The sequence below is a fragment of the Aedes aegypti genome, chromosome 2, assembly GCF_002204515.2.
Source record: "Aedes aegypti strain LVP_AGWG chromosome 2, AaegL5.0 Primary Assembly, whole genome shotgun sequence".
NCBI classification, from domain to species: domain Eukaryota; kingdom Metazoa; phylum Arthropoda; class Insecta; order Diptera; family Culicidae; genus Aedes; species Aedes aegypti.
Genome location: NC_035108.1, coordinates 347,816,098 through 347,831,466, shown reverse-complemented (window position 1 = coordinate 347,831,466; position 15,369 = coordinate 347,816,098). Strand labels below are relative to the sequence as shown.

General features: G+C 34.8%; 1 protein-coding gene across 3 annotated transcripts in view; it reads left to right on the top strand.

Moving 5' to 3' along the window:
• LOC5575208 overlaps positions 1-15,369 on the top strand; it is a 600,791-nt gene that overhangs the window by 437,935 nt on the left and 147,487 nt on the right. The gene's annotated exons all lie outside the window — the stretch shown is intronic.

Genomic DNA, 15,369 nt, shown 5'->3' with positions numbered 1-15,369 from the left:
AGACAAAATTCTCAGGCTAGTTCATGAATGAATTGTAAGATTTTTTAGAGACATTCGCAAAAAAATATTGCTGTGGGCTCTCTCAAGAAATTTGAGATGCTTCCGAGATATTTTATGGTAAAATTACTGGAGAAACTCTAAGATTTATTACTGGAAGTAAAAGATTTAGACGAATATTATTTTCGTCTTTTCCTCAATATGTCGTTATTCGTTTTGTCCTTTCGAAGTTTTGTCTTTCGACCTTTCTTCCATGTCCCAGTTTTGACAGATCTCCTGCTGCTGCGGTTTTATATGGAAATGACAATTCGACACTGTTGCAATTTTGACACTGACGTCACCCAGCCAATCTGCAGAAATTTTACTGTCTGTCGACTTCAAGTATCTCAAAAGGCTTACTTGGCGCATTGTACAATAATGTATACGAGAAATGGTACACCTTTATGTGAGTTTTTACTAAAAAATCAAATGGCATTTTAGGTGTATGGGTTCTTCGGCAAAGTTGTTCATTGTGTTATGCTGAAGACGTCAAATTTCCAACGCCTAATATTTTTAAATTATAGACAGTTTTTAAGAAAATAGTGCAGAAAACCGTAATTCTTAAGTTCTGTTGTATTTTTTTTTTATTAAAATGTTATATATCGCCTATGACTATGTCAATTATTTGCATGAAGCTAGTCTGGCAAAAATTTGATGGTAAAAATAAAATTTTGTTCGATTTTTAAAGAATATTTAAAAAAACAGTGATATTGCGTATAGGCCATTCTTGCGATCGGGCAAGTTCGGGCTGGTGTTTTCATCGCCATCCACTGACGAAAAGTCAGAGCATTATTGTCTATTATTTTCTAGGATATGATATTTAATATATTAATCTGGCGGGGGTTTGACTGTAACACTATCTCGTTCGGATTTAACGGCTTCGCAGTCTTTTCGGGAATGAAACGAGGTTTATTACTTGCCCAACGTTTCGACACGGGGTTGGTGTCTTCTTCAGGGGGAACTGGAAGTGTGTAAATATGCCACTAATAATGTTGTCCGATACATAGTCTCGTCAGTACAACTTACACTAATTCTGCCGTTTTTGGTCTTAAGTTTTGTCTAACTGTAACTGTCTGGTAAATTGTATGTTGGTACATGCTGTGAAATTATTTTAAAGCGTTTTAAAAATGTTATAGCATCGTGAACTGTTTTTTTTTAAATCTTACACTTTGGTGGTTTTTGTAAACTCATAACGGACTATCGGCTAATGACGAAAATTTCTTTTTGGTGACCTTCCTATCTACGCTTTAACGTCTATTGGTAGCAAACATGCCCTATCGGAATAATTTAAGTTTCGTCTACTATCTGTTGCGTGCGTTTGTATTCCTTATGCTGGGTCAATTATTCTACATCACCATGTAGCAATTTTCCAATGAAAATAAAAGTTAAATATAATAATGAGCATCCTTGCGGTATACTGGTGGCTATATTTACTTAAATATTTGTCATATCCATTGCTTATGTATTCGCAAAAATGCCCTAAGCGCCAGATTTATTATGTAAAACCATTTCGGTCGATTTGATATTTTGGAAGGTATAAAATTTGATCGTTATTTTAGCTGACAATAATTGCTAGAGATGTCAAATTTCCAAAGTTTTTCATTTAAAGAAGTTCCAAATAATGATGAAGAAACCTGGTTTAATCGTATGTGTAAACGTTGTTTACGGCTTAAACGAAGGAGAAGAAATCGGCCCTTACACAGTTTTACAATCGGACTTAAACGTCTGTTATATGTGGTATCACGAATAAAGAGTTGTGTTTGATCCTTCGACCTTGACGCTTGCTCCTGCGATGAGGGCAGGATCAAACATGTCAGTCGAGTGAAAGTGAAAAAGTGCCGCGTTCGATTAGTTTTTTTTTATCTTTCGACGTTGACGCTTTCTCCTGGGCAGTGCGTCAAGAAAGCCCGAGCAGTCGTCAGTTGTTTTCCCTCTCGGGTCGCGCGCCTATTTTCTCTGAGTGCTTTTATATAGCCGAGCAAACGAGTGAAGCTGAAAGTGGATTGTTGCTGCTCAAGGATGACGGATCAATTGGTGAGCTCGTTTCATGCTACTATTTCTAATCTATAAAATATGTATGACTGCACCTTTAATCGTTAGAACGGTGAGACGTAAATATGATTTTTCAACAAACTTTGAAAGGTTCGTCACCTCAAGTGTCGGCATAATTTTTCTCTACATAGATATTGTTCATATCAAATGAAAATATTATATTTACATATAAGCATGTTTATATCTCACAAATAATTATTTATCATGGTCTAATCGCTTATCAAAGTGAATCCTGTGACCCAACGATCCTCCCCATTAACAAACATCCCTCCCAGTAATCTTTGTGGAGATGCAGAGGCAAACACGGTCTCCAAATAGCAAAAGTTACACACTAACATTCCTTCCCCCAATCCCACCTGACTGCAAGGACGTGGCCGGCGCCGTTATTGACCCTGTATAAATAGAGGCACTGAATTATGCACACTGAAGAAGATTATGGCCAATCCCATCCGAACTTCTAGTTGATTCTTTGTGCATTTTCACTGACTTCGGTCAATCACGGAATAGCAACCATTGATATGTGTAGTCAGTCTAAGCTAAGCTAAGCTAAAGAAGTTCCAAATAATGATGAATATTCTTGCGGTTAACTGTGTCAAAGCTTGTACAGCTTTTCCTTTGTTGGACAGTTATTCATACCGCGTGCATGAAGTACTCGTAGCATATGGGATTTCAGCCAAAAATTCCAAAACGCAAACTTATCGCAATGCACAAATGCATTCACTCTAACCAAGGACGAAATAAAGACGATCATTTTGCTTGCATTTGCTTAAAATTTGATGACATTTGAGGTAATATACAAAAATGTAAAATACTGAGAGTGTAACAAACAAACTCCAATGCAAGTGTAACACATGTTGGCCAATCTTGGGTACCGAGTGTAGTACGGAGAAACTGAATATAGTACTGAAATTTTTTTTATCAGTTTTACATAAATAGTGGGCTTTGGAAATTTGACATCTTCAGCAATTAATATCAGCATAAAATAACGATCAAAGTGGCCGAAGAAATCATATACATACCTAAATTGTCATTCGACCGAAATGGTTTGATAAAATCAGTCTGGCGCTTAGGGCATTTTTGCGAATAGAGCAATGTATAGCCAATGTCACAATGTCAATGACACTACTGATTCAGAAAATTCATGCACCGGCTACTTGATGAGATTCATGATTTAAAACTACTGTAGTGAGAAGAGCCACGTAATATTGGCGAAATTCAAGCCTATTACTTTTACCAAGCCCAGCCCTGATCAGAACCACTTAATAATTCACGACATGGCATTTATTCATTTCTGGGTAGAAAATCATAAATTTTGAGCTGTCGAAAGGTATCAGTACAAAGTAGTTTGGAAATGATGACTATGTTTTCGGAACGACCACAATAGTCTCCAAATTGTAACAGATGATGCATTCTGTCAAGTAAATCAAAGTTACATTGCTTTTTTTTATAAGTTTTCAACGATATTTCTTGCATTTCCCCCATAATTTTCATAATGAAACACCCTAGGACCCCAACAAATTTGAGCCTAAGTCTAAAGCCATCACCGAATTCGAAACTTTCAATGCCTGAATTAAAAATATATTTCATTTGTGATTTCCCCTGAAAATTGCATCAAAACCAATCGAACGATTACGAAGTTACACAATTATAAAACTTTGATATCGGCACCCAGTACTATAAAGGTTGAAAATCTCTTATTTTGTGAAAAATGACATGAACTTATTTTGGAAATATTTTGAAAACAAACAGTTTTACTAAAAATTGTTATTTAACAAACTTGTGTGTCTTATCTAAATGAACATTTTTTTTTAGGAGGGAAAATTGCTCTTAAATTTTCCAAATAAGAATTATTTCTATTTTTTTTTCATTTCTATCAAAATTTGAGACTCAAAAGTATGTTTATGACAAGCTGGATTCATCTCTTATTAAATATAAAGTAACATACAAGCTGCTTCAGATCAATCGGAGAACTTATAGTCGTGATCAAAGCTTCCAAACTTGACTAATATGTATGGAAAAACGGCAAATGCGTACTTTATTCTGTCCTGTACATATCAGCACAAAAATTCAAATCCGTACGTAATCTATGTGTAGAAAAAAGTCGTCCTGAGAGGGTTAACAAAAAGTCACCTAGGCGCATCTGTCGCCAGAAAATTCCCACAACAAGCGATCACCCTACCCAGCATAAAATTACCGTTCTCCTCGCGCATCTCTTGAGGAAACTCCGCTGCGGCGAAATTGTGTGCACGAAGGAGCGCGAAAGAAGAGAGTGCGTATTCTGCTGCTGACGCGACGACGGTTGCCGAGGAGGGCGCCCAAGAGCCGAGAGCTGCCGGCCGCGAAGCCAGACGATTAGCTCAGTTTCATTCACGACGCCGAACCGATCGTAACCGTAGTGCCGACGAGTTGGGGTCTCAACCAGTTCGTAAACCAATATGCAAGCGCGCGTTTTGCCGCGAGATTTTTCGAAATGACGCGACCGTGGTTTTCTTCTTGCGGGGAAATGCACGTGAAGTGAATCAACGGTTTCGGTGGGTCAAGAAGTTCTTGAAGGGAGGTGGCGAAGGGGTCCAGGAGGAGTAAGAATTTAGTGCATCACGGCAGCGGTGAGAGTGCAAGTTGGGAGAGAGTCTTTATGGATCAAACGGCACATTGATCTTGATTGAGGTCGTGAGCAGTTTCGCAGTCAATTGGATACAGCCATGTGTTAGAACGGTGTGATATGAAATGAAGCAATCGGCGCTTGGAATGAAGACGGTCAAGGGATCGAAAAGTGACGGCGGGGCTTAGAAAGCAATCAATTTCTTGTGATGGTGTTCTAGGCGAGGATCTTACTTAGAGATCAAGTGTATGTTTTGGCAACAAAATGGGACTGAACAAGTTGATTTCGATGTCCAAATCGGACGTGTTGTCTGCGGCGGCCACGGGAGATGTTGGAAGTGGCCGGCGCCGGAATGCTGCAAACGGTGACGTGGAGGAGGATACCTATCTGGATCAGCAGAATCAGCTCAACAGGTTGAAATCCAGTGCGCAGCGGCAGCAGTTGTTTGGCAGCGATTTCGACATATGCAAAAAGAGCAGTGATTATGGAGTCAAGAAACAGACGCTGTGGAGTTCGCTGAGGATTCCGAAGAAAATTAAAGGTAATGATGGGGCGTTTGGTTGGGAATATTGACGAGCGATGGGCGATGATGCAGCTTGACCTGCATTGACTGACTCATCAAGGGTACGGTGATGGCATAAGTCTCTCAGCATGACCAATCCCTTTCATCCGGGTGGGACTTGTGAGTCATTCCTCGGCAGAGTCGTTGGATGAGGTCGTTTGTCAACTGGCTTATCTGGACTTAACGCTCGTTTTAGAATTGAGGTCAATGGGAAGTGGGAAAATGCTTGTACTGTCAATAAAATACTCTTTAAAATGTTATTTTGAAAGAGCGAATTTGACCTTTCTATGATTCTAACATAAATCCTATAGTTTGTTAAAATATGTATAAAAAGACTTTTACATTTCTACTTCTGCAACTTAGCAAAAATTTATGTTTTCTATGGAAATCATCATTCTCTATACCCTATGTTAGTCATTACTACTATTTTAGAGAGGGAGCTTCAGAATCATTTTTAAATTTTTATTTTGAATCCTGTGCAGAGCTTTCTTTCTGGTATTACAACAGCTAGTCCATATGTACCAATATATGTGCAACATGGGCCGGCTGAAAATTTGTTTGAAGATTGTTCTTGAGACAAAGTCCTGATTTTCTGTTGTTAAGTGAATAGAAATTTTATATATTTATTACATTTGGTCTGAATGCCTTCATTGTGAGTTTTGCAAGTTAAATGTTTATCTAGCATGAACCCTAGATATGTAACTTCATCAGACCAATTTATTGAATCCTCTCTCATCGTGACAATATGTCTACTTGAAGGTTTCAAATAAAGAACTTTTGGTATAAGTGGGAATATTATAAGTTGAGTTTTGGAAGCATTAGGATTTCTCTTCCATTGTTGCTATTATGAAGAAAAAATATTCAAATCTTTTTGCAATCTTCTACAGATGACACGCAGACTTCGTTCTTTGGCGGAGAGGCCTATGTTATTCTTCAGCAAAGGTTTTTGACATATATCAAATAAGCCAGATGTGAAAATAGTGTACAATATTGGTCCCAGAATAAAGAAAAAATATAAATCAATTTACAAACTTGGTACTTGTGAATAATGGGTTAATCTTAGTTTTAGAGAGTCCATCCTGATAGTTTTATATATTTGTTTAATAATTTATCTTTGAGTTCGTTCTAAAAACCCTAGAATTTGTAAAGAGACTCTTCAAACCATTCCTGGAACTGTGTCAGATTTTATAGAAGTATTTTCTTTAACAATTTCACCAGAAGTTTAATTCAAACTTATTGTAGTAGGCTGGTTTGGAATTCCTCCAAATTTTATTCCAAACACCTAGTTTGTATCATTTCTTAAAGTGAATCCTAATCCACATCTTTCGATTTTGACATCATTAAGGTCATTTTGAGTCTTTGTCTTCATATTATCGTTATAATTCTTCTTTTTTGTATTGAAAAAAAAAATAACTAGGCTAATGACAGAACTTTTGTGCCTTACCATGCTTTCGAAATAGTTTTCATGATTAATTATTAATGATTAATTATAAGAGTAAACCGAATAATAACTTCCAGAATCTACGCAATCTGCGAATTACTTTGTAAGTGCGATGTGAAAATTATGTTTTCATCCAGATGCAGCCATGAAATCATGAATTTCTCAAGAATTCTTAGAATAGTTTACCAAAATATCTAGATAATATTTACACAATTAATTTGTAGAAACTTGAGGGCTTTCCTTGACCAAGTGGAAAAAGTCCGGTGCTATAAATTTCATTGAATTGCCTTGGGCATAGAGTATCATCGTACCGATTGTCGGCCATTTCGCCGAATCGAATGATGTTCGAATGTACCATTTCTTCGAAAAAAAAATCTCATTTATTCTACATACTGAAAGCTATTCATGATTCTGCTACCAAAATGTGTTCATCGTACTACCAGAAGTAAGTTTATATGAAAATTTGTTATAAGATCCATGTGTATAAATAACTACTGTTCAAAAAGATGTACCACGGGCATAACATTTAAAAAATGATGATAGGATGGCATGAAAAAGAGAGCGTATGATAGGCAGTTTCATTGGAAGCGATAAGTTTGGCATGAAGATGTTTGGCCGTATGGACATTTGTCCTAATTTTCTTTCTTAGAATAATAGGCTTTTCTTTTGAGTTATACTGTTTCAATGGTTATTTGCACTATGCTGATAATATTTCATTTAAAATTTTCCCTTCTCTTGATGATATGCTGTTTTTTCATTTATTTATTTTATTCAAATATTTTCCCAAATATATATTATTTCACCAATTTTCCTTATGATTTTCGTACTTTAGACCAAACGTATTTTTTCATTATACTTAGTGTGACATAAAGGGCTGTAACTTCAGTAAATCCATAAGGTTTTAATATGGCTAGAGATAGAAGTTTTTGTACCTGGCCTGTACATTATTGAAACTCCAGGATTCTCCATCCAGATACTTCTAAAAAGACGCAACGCCATGCTAATTTACCAATTTTCTGACAAAAAATATGAATTTTACAGATAAATATTTTAATATGTTTAGAAACAATTCTGCCAAACATTATTATTGCCGATTTTGAAACATAAATATCTTTGTATTTTAGAGTAGATGATGGATGAAAACAATAGAATGTGTAGTAACTGCTTTAACGAACACACTCGAAAAAATTACTCATAAATAAGTAAAAATTCGAATGACCATTTCAATAGCTCTATTAATTTGATTGATGTACAGTAACCCCACGCAGTTGAATCATCCACAATTTATGAATCAGCTGATTTAAGAAGAAAAAATTATTATCAAACTTATCACAAAATATCACAGAATTATTTTTACTGTTAAGCAACACATAGTGTTCAGCCAATTCAAACCTTCTTATCTCAGTAAAAAAGCTCTTGATGAACCAACAAAATTACTAAATTATTTTTGTAGCTATTTCGGCTGTATTTTTGGCCAACTTTGTAAGCCGTGTGGCGTTTGACGCTTAGCTAGACATGACGTTTTACAGTTTGTTTCAAAGATTTTTTTGAGAGATTAAGCCCCAGACAACTTTTACAGATTCAATAAACATAGCTATGAGAGATAAATGCGTCTTTATACGGATTTGGATAAGATTTTTGAGTAAAATACTTGATCAATAAATTGTGGGAAATATACACACCAGTCACAGTTTATGAATCAGCGTTCAAACTACTAGATTCTTAGTCTCAAGTAATTTTCAATGTAAAATTTTGTTATGGGACAGCAAAAGTGGTTTGGGACCGTTCATAAACTACGGAATTTTGTTTGTGGAAAAGGAACTTGAACCTACAAATGAATTTCCATGATTTTGAAAAAAAAAACAAATTCTTATAAAAAAGTTATTTAGGGGGCTTATAGTCTTATATGGCTATTAAAATTGAGGACGTTTTTTTTGTTAGGCCTCAAAGATTATTATGTTGAATAATTTTTGGATAAATAAAACTCCTAAATATGTGAGGAACAAAGAGAAACAGAATAGATGTAAAAAATGTAAACAAATTATTTAGTTACACCTGATAGGTTCTCCATTATTTCGCTATAAAAACGGGGTATCGCTTCTGAAGAAGGACCAAAAGCAACGAGTGGAAAAGAAAAGAACTGGTTTGCATCCTCTCTGATTGATATCAATACCAATTGTTTGTCATTTTTATGGTCACTTTTGTTGCACGTAAGTTTTTATTAGATCAACTCCCAGGCTAAAAACTGTTGGCTCTTTTATCAGACACATGGAGAAGCGAAAGATATTCACATTTTTAAAAATAAAAACATCGGACAACTTTACTAATAAAAGAAGAATCGGATTCACAAATTTTCATATAACACATTCAGTTTCAAAATTTGCTTCTTCTCTTTGGAAGAATGATGATGACTGTTGTTCGATACGAGGTCCAACCGCAGTATAGTTCGCTATGGGTTTATCACAAACAATTTAAAAGTTTTCAACATGGAAATCGGTAGCAAAGCTCATCGATTTCAACATAACAAACTCATTGAGCAAATCGACCAATTGACCAACTTGAACATAAGCTAATCGTAAGCAAAACACACTGAATCCGTGTTGGGTGATGATCAATGCGTCCATAGGTTGACGCACACAAATCTGAAGGGAAAGCTTCCGGAACTTGTGTGGACAAATTTTGGAATCCCTGTAATCGGTTGATGAATCAATCCATGAACTAAAACAGAGGAATTAAATGTGTAACACACACGAAGTTTGCAGAAAAAATCACAGCAATTCGATATGGACGTTCATGAATCGATCGATAATTTTAAACACACAAATCGAACGTGTGAATTTTCATCACTGCAGTAAAGGCAGTCGTAAGGTCAAGCATATACGAGTTCTGCAATCTAGATATAATGATTGTCTAATTAGTAATTACACTACCTTTCACCATCCTCCAAATAAACATGCTTCAGAAGCATATAAATCCACAAATTCAATGATCAACATATGAACTATATAGCATTTGATTGCGAAATAATTGAAAGTAAACAACTGATTCATAAATCGTATTCACATTGATTCATATTTGTGGGCAAATTTTTTGCCGATTCATAAATTGTGGTTTAAAACAATGTTCAAATTTACACTACCTTTCACCATCCTCCAAATAAACATGCTTCAGAAGCATATGAATTCAATGATCACTAGTTCAGCCCGCTCAGTAACAACATTGAAAATCATGCAATGTCATGCAGATTCTTAAAATACTTGGTTCCGGTTCTCCTCCGGATATAATTAACGTTGTCCGAGGCGGTGTTGTAATAAACATATGAACTATATAGCATTTGATTGCAAAATAATTGAAAGTAAACAACTGATTCATAAACCGTATTCACATTGATTCATATTTGTGGGCAAATTTTTTGCCGATTCATAAATTGTGGTTTAAAACAATGTTCAAATAAGTGAAAATTTCAAATGTTTTCAACAAATTTAATTATAACATTGTGCATGAACTGCAGGTATATACCCCACTTTACCATTTGGCATTGATTTCATCAAAAAATATTGTTTATTTTGCTCTCTACAATTTTTCAAATTTAAGCAGAGCCTTAAATGCTTCATAACTGTGGGACCAGTGTATTTATCTTTAAAGAACAGCCTTCTAGTAAAAGAAGCGAAACTTTCTGATGCAATCGTAAGCAGCTGCAACCAAAAATATATTAACCCGTGTAGGCCTGAGTGAAAGCAAAAATTCTAAAACCCTCACCGCTCAGCGAATTCTTAATGGATTCAAATGATTTTTTGTCAGTTCACTGGTACACATATCTAGTTTCTAGAAGTGGCCAGAGGAACGCGGAAATATTCCTGTGGTCGGAGTTATTCCGGTGCACAGTGGTACCGCCCATAGGCCATAAATCGAAAAACAAAATGTCTTGTTTGTCACTCCTTTACTTTTTCATGGATCAATAATGATCTCAAGAATGTAAAAACATACAAATTAAAGGCGTTCCTGTATGATATTCATAGTAGCGCTATGAATGATGAAATGTATTTTTCATGTGTTAAAAATACGTTGAAAATTAAGCGATTTCAATACTTTGTTTATTGTCTTCGCAAACCGGAATCAAATGATTTTTCCATCAGTTTATATTGCAGAAGCTTACTACAGATGTATATCTATCACTTCCGATACATTTTAGAGTGTTATGTGACATCTAGGAGTCAGTATTAATGTGAGTAATGAGGATAGAAAATATACTCACTTGGTAACTACATCACTTTATATGAAGTACGTTTTTGAACATGTTCTTAATCACATTTAATCAAACTTCTGCCACCACATGATAATATTTGGATAGGAAAATAAACTTGTGAAGGTTGTAGCTGCAAATATTTGCAAATAAGTTAGCAGTGTGCCTTCGAAGTTGTTGGTTTTTACCAATAAAGGTATTGATAAAAATATTCATATAATTTATTACATACCAGTATAATTATAGCTAACTGGAATGAATGTACAAAATTATAAAATTCTCACTACTTATGCTTCAATTGATTATGAATACACTTGCAACATTGTACATTGATTTATTGAGTAGTTTTAGTGAGGGCGTTGAGACAATAAAATCCTAAGAAAATTAGTAATTGTACAACATCCATTCAAATACACATGACACAACTTCCCAAAAAGTGGGAGGAACAACATGAAAATGTTATATGTTTAGCATCAAAACAAGATCTTCCACAAAATTCTAGTATCTATAGATCCAGCGCTAAAATATAAAAGTGTGAGAATAAAAAATATATCAAGAAGCAACAATATATCAACAAATAATTCATTGGTTATTTCTTAGTTGTAAGTATGTTAATTACATTAGATGGCATGTTCGTTATTTGGTTTTGGTAGAGATATGATCTGAAATTGGCATTATGAATTAATAAGTGTTTCAAGTGTTTATTTGGTATTCACATCTTCGGCACTTAGAAAAGTGTACAATAGCTTTTCATACCACCATACTCAGTGCCGGATTTGGGGTTCGGGGGGCCCAGGTCAGATCTCATAAAGGGGGCCCCTTTATACAAAATTCAGCACGTTTTGGGATTCCACAAACTAACGTATTAAATTTGAGTTTTGAACGAGATGGTCAGTCCAGATCCGTCCCACTCGGGCTCAGATTGGGTACCACTTCTAGTACTGCATTTGGTCCCTCGGTAGTGCAAAAGGTACCCAAGTTTGACAGATCGCAAAACACTTTTCACGGCATTCTAGATTACCTTATGAGCCATAAAATTTTAGGCAACTGCAAGGGACATGGAGGTCTTTAATTTGTCTTTGGTCAATCTAAACATATGATGGGCCCAAAATCTACACTACTTCCAATTGTGACATTTTCGGTTGCGTACAACATTGCATATAACATATATTGACAAATTCGATTGTTTTTAAGCTTTCCAATTGTGTTTTGTGGTGATTTTTCCGTCCAAAGAGAAAAATATAATAATTATTAGGAGATTGGCTCGTTTTTTTGCTTGATAATTTGTTTAGAGTGAAAAATTGCTGAAAATCTTCAAAGCCGTTTTTCTGATTCCAATTTGTCTCTGGTTGCCGCATTCTCAGAAAAAAAACAAAAACAAAGTATTGGCAGTACTGGCAAGAATACAGTATACAAGGCCAATTGACCTGAAAATTGAGGTGCAGGTTGGGAAAAATATCAAATTAACTTTGTGAATGAATCATCAAATTCTATGCAAAAGTATCTAAGTTCTTAAAATCCACCCATTTCGACAAAAATGTCCAAATTTTGATGCTTTGAAGGTATTAAAAAAAAAAAAACAATTTAGGATAAGTATAATCTTCTACAAAGTGTTGCATTTCATCTAAGAGAACGAATTTGCAGAAGCACGATTTTTTTCTAAATATCCACATTACAAAAATATCCCAATTTGAAAATTTCTCAAAACAGTATTTTTAATAGCTACCAAACTCTTGAATATAATTAATATAATTCATAAATTAAATTTCAAGTTATTTATGAGATGTAGTTCAAATTTCAGCTCAATCGGTTTGTTAGAAGCTGTTTTACAGTTCCCTAAACTTGATTATTTTTGTGTTAAAATCTGCCTTAATGTACTGAATATTCTATTAACTATATTCAAGGTTTACTCTAAGCTTTTCCTGAATTCAAAGAAAATTTCATCAACTACGGAATAAAGCAAACAGAAAAGTATTTAAAAATAATCACAAAAGAATTCCCCTTATGCTTTATGTTTCTGATAGAATTGCAAATATGTTTTAATTATAAAGTTCTGATTGGAACCAGATAAACTCTTTGAATTTAGCAGTGCTTTATAGGTTTCGTCGTATTTTTGAAGATCCTGCAAATATGTTAAGCGCATTTCGAATTCAAATATTTTTGAAAATTAACTAGAGAAGAATTTTGAAGATTTTGGCTTAATATTCATGTTTTTTTTTGGAATATATTGAAGGATCACAATTGACCAAACCATACTGTGAGATTAGGTAATGAAAAAAAGATAACTAAAATATTGGAAAGTTGACTTTGACGTTAGAGTTATATGTCTAAATGTCTCAAGAGAAACTATTTTAGGGTATTTCAAAATGATTTTTGTTTTTAACTTTGATTCTTCGGGGGGGCCCCTTCATCGGGGGGCCCGGGGCATTTGCCCCCTTGGCACCCCCCCAAATCCGGGCCTGACCATACTTAAAAGTAGGCTTATGAGCAACTCTGAGCCGGGAACTTTCTCAAGATGGAATAAATAATCCTGATATATTGCTTTCAATGTATAGACTTTGTTATTCTTCTCAAAAAAATATTAAATACTTTAATTAATTTTAAACACGGAAGGAGAGATAATTGCAATATCGGTTTTATGCACTTATATAATCATTCATATAACAGAGCCTTCGCATTATGATCTCCACATCCTAATCAGAATGTTTGAAGTGATATGAATTACGACATCATCCTCGACGGAGTTTTAACAGTCAAAAATAATTAATTTGGCAAATTCTGATGGTATTTGCCTCGGATATTGAGTAAAATTATTTATGACCGCTTCGTAGAACGAATGGAACCACTGTGCGATGTATCATTGGGTCAGGTCGGGTGAAAAGGGTGCTCTGCGTTTGTGCCACTGGAGGTAGGCAAATTTCAAATCAAAGATAAATTCCGGAATCGGGTATAATGTGGCCACTATATGACGGAATATTGAGAAAATTTCATCAGTGTAAACCTTTTGAGAAACATTTGAATTGGATAACTATGAGTTTTGCATTTGATAAATCCTACAAATGACCATTTTCGGGTCCTGGGACGCCTCAAACATACGATGAAGTGGCCAATTTGTATCTGAACATCTGTGCCAAGCTTATAGGAATGCATTTTGGGTTAAAATTATATTCGATTTCTACTTTTCGAGAATTGAAACGGTTTAGTATCCAACGAATCTATAGCCGGTTCTTCCGGGCATTACGTCCGAATGGCCACTTCCGGTATAGCTCAAACAATGTAAAGCTCTTCATTCATAATGTTAAATATTAGATCTTAATGATTTATGCAAATTAAAATGATTGTCATTGCAAATTAATAAAGGTAACTTGGCATGTCCCAAAAAATAGCCAATTTTTACCCGACTTGACCCAGTGACCCACCAGAATAACTCCGGCCACAGGAATATTTCCGAGTTCCTGTGGCCACTTCTAGAAACAAGATATATGGGCCAGTGAACTGACAAAAACTCATTTGAATCCGTCAAGAATTCTCTGAGCGGTGAGGGTTTCAGTATTTTTGCTTTCACTCAGGCCTATACGGGTTAACACAACAAACCTACGAGCATAAGAAGGCGAGACTTATTTCTAAATAATAACTTTGTTGATGTCAATTTTCAATAAGGAAATTCAAAAACAATCCAGTTGATTCCAGCAAACTGTTTTCAACCAGTAAAACTTTTTTTCATAATTACCCCATCAATCAGATGTCATTTAGATGGTGTTTGTCCTGATAAACAACATTAAGCATCAGATTTGTTCACCACTTGTATATTTTCAAATCATACCCTCCACATTGTCTGCATTTTCATTAAGATTATATGCACAGTTAAATTTAAACACTGAACTTATTTTTTCTAAGATACTTTTTAAAGCTGTGTGTAAACTATTTTAAAACCTATCAAAAACAAGTCTTTGTAAAAAAATAGATTTTAGGAAAATTTTACCACAATTTTCTTGCAAATATATTCATAGCAGTTCGCCGAATAAACTTTGATTTGTGGTTCAATTATAACATGACAAGAGATCGAAACCAAAGATGTGGAAAAAGCAATAGTTCAATGGATGGAAATGCCTGTTTCTTCAAAACATATTGTTAGTTATTCAAAAAGAAAAATAACTGTTTCATTGTAAACCTCTACCTCCCAGTTTCAGGTTCTGCTGCATTTTCATCAAGGCGGATTGTACATGTTTTTTTGGCAGATTATTAACAACATACTCGGCTGATGTCTGACTAAATCCACTTAAGATTTTCATTTAATTCCTGGATGATTTAATAATAATAATTCGACTTAAGGACTGTGACGTACTAAAATTGGAAAATTGAAAGCCCTGTATCTTTTCAATATATCCATAAGTTGATCCTTACAATGTTAATGCTAATTGAGAATACGTTTG